Here is a 6,294-nt window from a genome sequence, read left to right on the forward strand (position 1 = left end):
TACCTCATCTTGAAAAATGTAAAATTGTTGGCGGTTGACATCTGGGATAATTTTAGCAGCAAACCAAGCAGGTATTAAGAATATGAATTTTAGTGTTTATTCATAATGTTATTGTTTTTACACCTGTTAATTAAATTTACCTGCCCATAAAAGTCAAATTTAGTCAGAAAGATCAGCTAAAATTACATAATTATAAACCACTGGCATATAAGCACCCATTTACAAAATTTCAATTCTGTATGTAGAAAATTAACAAAGTTACAAGCAAATATTGTGGACACCCCACTTGAACCTGAATAAATCAAAATTAATGTGAACAGATAAGCATTACATTTGACAAATTAATCTGAACACTAAAGGGTTAAACGTCAACAAAATTTTAATATAGAATTGGATACTGGATTATCAGTTGAACTTAAATGCACAAGATAGGAGTAGCCATAAAGGTAACTAAATGAAATAAACTTACATACATAAATAAAAAGAAACAAATAATAATGATTCACAATACAAACTGATAAAACTTTGTTACTCACCTTACAGATAAATAAAAAATAAAATCTAGGTAAATTTTTAAAAAATATTTATAAAATTAAATCGTATGTGTATAAATCACACACTGTTTCTATCATGGTAACTTGTAAAGCATGCCACTGTGCATAACACAAGTTTGCAGAATACACATTGGAAACTCATTTCAACAACCCGTCCACTGGGAACTTTCCTTTTTTGATGAAGACATTCATGGCACTGCCTTTTGTGACTCCTGATTTTCTCTCATTTATCAGCTGATTTATCGGAAACTTTCTATCATTTATCTCTCATTTATTGGAACTCCAAAAATTCAGAGGTCAGGTATCATGCCAAATAATGTTGGATATTCAAACTCAATTTTAATGTAGTGACATCAAGTGTTTTCATGGGTGTACTAATGAGATTTGTGCTGAAATCATTTGAATGTGATTAGATTATTTCAGCTGTGTTGGCATCATTTGCCATTGGGATTCTCAGCTGAATTCAGGTGATTTGGTTGTAAAAGGGTTAATTGTTAATCTAAAGATGTCACAAGCAGTGTCAAATGCTTTGATGAGGTTCTGTAAACCAGTCTCACTGTGAGATACTAAATCACAATCATCAGTATAAAGGAAATCTTTAATAAGAGATATATGTATGTGTGTCTATTTCTATGTGGCTCTTTTGTCTTTTACTCGTCGGTCATTGGACTGCAACCATGTTGGGACAACAACTTAAAGGGTTTAGTCAAACAAATCGATTCCAGTGCTTGTTTTTAAAACTTGTGCTGCAATATAAACAAGCAACATTAGTTGTCAAGCAGTTCTGGTGGGTGGAGACACACACACAAGTACATGTACTTTATATACACAACAAGCTTCTTTTCATCTATCAAATCCACACATAAGGCTTTGGTGAGCATGAAGCTACAGTAGAAGACACCTGCTCAGGCTACTGCACAGTGGAACTGAACTGAAGACCATATGGTTGGGAAGCAAGCTTTTTAACCACACAATTATACCTGTGTCTACAGCCACACCTGCACCTAGTTTATATTAAATTGTATGCAGTGGTGAGTTGAGTTCCAGTTCGGAAGTTCTGGAGCTATGGGGAGCATGGAGTCACTTCTTAATTGCCATTACTTCCATGTCCATTCTGACCCTGAAGGGTAGTAACTGTCAGGATCCCATCTATGGGTTAAACAGATTTTTGAGGAGTAGTGGAGACTGCCTTCATTTTTGATTAGGCTGTAGGGAAGGCAGCTCTTCTAGGCAAAAGATACTCTGACATAAAACAACATAAAACTTACAGTCACAACAACATCAGTCATTTTGCAATACTTGTCACTGGAACCTATTATGGTGACCGAGTGGCAAAAGTATGGTACAAGCTTTTATCACCTAAATTCAGTGACACACAGATGTCTCACTACCATTTCATTCTTGATCTGTTTTGTATTTTATAAAATCCCATGGCAATGGATGCATGGCTACATATCCACACATATGTAAGGATGAAAATCTGAACAATCAGGCTGAATGTGGGAGGACTACCATCTGATAGATAAGGCAATTATCATTCACCAGAAGCAATAAAGTACACAACAATACATCAGTGTAGAGTATTCCTAATACTTCAATTTTGTATTTGGTTTGCAAGATTATTCATGTAAACATGTACTTTTAGTTATAGTGCGTGTGTGCATGTGCCTAACATGGTGTGTCTATGTACTTCAAACACCCAAAACTGTAATTATTGTCCACTCTACTCAACTTATGCCTTGCAGGACCAGCTGAGAACCTCATTGTTATCATCTATCTCTTGCAGGTCCTACTTAATCATTTTTTTTCTCCACCTTTCCCTTACTAGGTGTGAGTACCCATGCAGATCCATCTAGCAGACAAAGGTTTTAGTAAGCAAAAAAATTTTTTTATAAATCATAAGAATATTCAAGCATCTAAAGTTTTGAAAAGAAAACTAAAAGATCATTTCAAAAGTAACACAATTAAATTGGATGTCATTTCTTTGATTTTAAGAAAACTCTTACACAAAAAGAAGAAAAAAAAAAAAAAACTAACCTTTCTCTACACTGCTTTCCTGTTCTCCCCTTCAACTGTTTCGAAATATGTGTCCAACGTTTTGGACCATATACATTCACTAACTGAAGAACTTTCTCATCTTCCTATATAAATTGGAAAAAATATTTTGTTATTACCACCATTTTGCAATTTATATACAAACTTAAAAAACAGACTGAAAATAAAATAAGGAAGCTTTCGGCTAGATTTAAAAAAACTACTGAATGCATATGGTACAAAAGTGTTAAGATGATGGCATTATCATAGAGTTTACAGTTTAGCAGGAATTACACCACAGCATGAACAGAGACAGGTATCCGATTTCCACTTAATTTTTCACTGTTGTTTTCATTTTTACAGTGGCTTTTACACATACATACACACACACATCAAAGCCATAGAGGAAAAGAAATGAAAGGTAATTAGAAATATAAAGGAATGTAATCAAACAGAATATAATGTTTTTGCTTAATAGCCCAACAATTTTGGCATTTTTTAATACTATGTCTAACACACAATCTAAGAAGTTGTTCAGCAAGCCAAAATCACTCAGCAAGTACCATTCCAAGTTTGTGTATACAAAAATGTGCTATAAATATACATCGTTACTTTTAATTTCTACTGTTGCAAGGTAATATACTGATTTATGGCCAGTTTTTGCACACATCAACAAATGTTTTGTTTACTGATATCTATATGGGAAAAAAAATTATCAAGGTAGCTACAAATGACCATGGGTTTTTGTTACTGAGAAGGCAAAATTATGTCAAAACACCAGCTGACAGGCCACTGATGACATTTCAAGCATATTGTATTTTTAATACATAATGTCCCTTAGCAGAAGATGTACTCCAAGACAAAAATCATCAGCAAGTGCCTCTCCACATCTGTGACTACAAAAATATTATATAAATCAACCTTAGGAAGCCAGCCAGTCACATGGTAACCTACCAGTCAGGTGACTGTGCCAGCCAGTTTGTTTTCATTCTCACCAGACAGCAGGATGCATGGTTGCTCTTAAATGCAAAGACGCCTCCCTGGTGAACAATATACTCTCCAGCATAGACTAGTCATTAGTGACTTTAGACTCCAGGCCAGAAAGGATACCAAGAAGCAAATCAATCTGGAATAGAAGGATTTGGAAGCTTAACCCTTCATATGTTCAGAGATTTAGGGATATCCTAATTGCAAATTTTGGTGAGAGGGAGGAGGAGCTAGACTTGTGACATAGAGGGTAACTGGGAATTCCTGCAGGACAGATTGCTGAGGGCCACAAACCAAATCTGCAGCTGGTGCAAAGTCCCAACCAGACCTAGGGTAACGTGGTGATCAACGCAGAAACTAGGGACAGACGAGTGGTTGGTGAGAGCTGTACAAGTCATGTACAGGGACACTACCAGTGAGGTGAGAGTTGGCAATAAGTACAGTGAAGAATTCAGAGTACAAGTAGGGGTTCACCAAGGAACAGTCCTCAGCCCCTTCTTGTTCATCATAGTCTTCCAGGTAATAACAGAGGAATTTAAGACAGGCTGCCCCTGGGAGCTCATCTACACTGATGAACTTGTTCTTATAGCTGATTCAGTAACAGAACTAGAGAAGAAGTTCCAGGTATGGAAGCAAGGTCTAGAATTGAAGGGCCTTAGAGTTAACCTTGCAAAAACCAAAGTCTTCGTAAGTAGCAAAGCAGACAAATCACAAATCCCTTCAGGCAGATGGCCCCGCTTGATCTGTAGAAAAGGCATAGGTAGAAACTCCATAAGATGTACCCAGTGTAAGCTATGGACACATAAAAGATGCAGCAATATCAGAAGAAATTTAACCAGCTACAATAAACACTGAAAATGCACAGAAAATAGACTCCGTCAACTGCCAGGTGGGTAAGCTAGAGGTATTAGATAGCTTCCATTATCTAGGTGACCATCTTCAAATTTTGGGCCTCACGGAGGCAATGATTAGTGACCAAGACCTTTGGCGATGTGCTCTGGTTGAGAGGACTTATGAAGCCAAGTGAAATCGTAGATGTGACTGATACTGATGTCATGTTACTGACACCTGTGCCAGTGCCACATAAAAAGCACTTTTGAGTATTAGGAAGCAAACTGGCTGAACTCCTCTCAAGTATTTGCCCTCACAGAGGCAATGGCTGTGGTCTTTCGCATTATGTTGTGCTTGAGAAGAAGACACATCAAACCAAGCAAAACCACAGTTGTGGTAGATGCCAGTGGCACGTATAAGCATCCATTACTCTCTTAGAGTGGTTGGCATTAGGAAGAGCATCCAGCTGTAGAAACCATGCCAAATCAGACTGGAATCTGGTGCAGCCTTCCAGCTTGCCAGCCCTGGTCAAACTGTCCAACCCATGCCAGCATGGACAATGGACATTAAATGATAATGATGAAATCATGTACATGTCATCATTTTTAATTTCTGTAGCTCCAAGTGTGTATACTGTTATATAAATCTCTCTCTCTCTCTCACACACACACACACACACACTATGCCACTGCCTCATCTTCCTACTTTAACATTCATCTTCAATGCTGGCAAGGGGTGGAGAGAATCTAATGGGCCTAAAGACAACATTGTGCTCTAGTTCCTGCTTAAGTATTGTTTCTAAGGATTGGCATAGTCCTCTAGCTTATCAACCCCTGTCAAACCATCCAACCCATGCCCAACATAGAAAAAGGACCTCAAACACTGATGATATATATCATTATTATCCTTTAACTTCCCTTTATCTATGCTGGCATGGTTTGGATGTTTCAACCAGAAGTGATGACCCAAAGAACTGTGCTGAGCTCCAATGTTTGCTTTGTCAGGGCTTCTACAGCTGGATGCTGTTCCTAACACCATCCCTTATATTGTGTGTATTGGGTGCTTTTCTTTGTGGCACTAGCACTAGTATGGTCACAAGTACTCACAGGACAAAACTCCACAACTGAGTGTGATATAATAGTGAAGAGGGTGAAAACATGATACAGGGATGGGCACAGATATGTTGTTGGAGAGGTGAATACATGTTTCCCCAGCTGGAAAGAGAGGGGGATGATGAGAACATACACTCAAGCTACAAGGTGAATATGAGAAAGAATAGAAAAAGAACAGAAAAGATGGGTGAGTAGGTTAAGTGCATTAGAGTGAAAAGAGTGTGACATGATTGGAGAGTATAAACGTGTAATATATATATAGCATTCTTTTATTCTTTTACTTGTTTCTGTCATTTGACTGTGGCCTTGCTGGAGTACCGCCTTTAGTCAAACAAATCAACCCCAGGACATATTCTTTGTAAGCCTAGTACTTATTCTATCAGTCTTTTTTACCGAACCATAAGGTTCCGGGGATGTAAACACAGACACACATATACACAGCCAGCTCCTTTCAGTTCCTGTCTACCAAATCCACTCACAAGGCTTTGGCCAGCTCAAGGCTACAGCAGAAGACACTTGCCTAAAGTGCCAGGCAGTGGGACTGAACCTGGAACCATTTGGTTGGGAAATAACCTTACCACACAGCCACTCCTGCACCTGTTCTATTTATTTATATATATATAGATATATATATATATATATATATATATGTGCCCACAGCATGTGTATGGACTTTCGAGTGGGATCGTAGCCGGTGCCCCTGGACTGGCTCATGTGCGAGTGACACATGAAATGCACCATTTTGGGCGTGGCCGTTGCCAGTGCCGCCTGGCTAG

General features: G+C 38.1%; 1 protein-coding gene across 2 annotated transcripts in view; it reads right to left on the bottom strand.

The window, feature by feature from the left end:
* Positions 1-6,294, bottom strand: part of LOC106883872 (myb protein) — a 161,502-nt gene that overhangs the window by 144,832 nt on the left and 10,376 nt on the right. For both annotated transcript variants that reach the window (XM_052973208.1, XM_052973207.1), the window contains exon 2: positions 2,592-2,695. The gene's annotated coding sequence lies outside the window, so the exon portion shown is untranslated. The remainder of the gene's footprint in view (positions 1-2,591; positions 2,696-6,294) is intronic.

This window comes from Octopus bimaculoides, chromosome 15 (assembly GCF_001194135.2).
Source record: "Octopus bimaculoides isolate UCB-OBI-ISO-001 chromosome 15, ASM119413v2, whole genome shotgun sequence".
NCBI classification, from domain to species: Eukaryota; Metazoa; Mollusca; class Cephalopoda; order Octopoda; family Octopodidae; genus Octopus; species Octopus bimaculoides.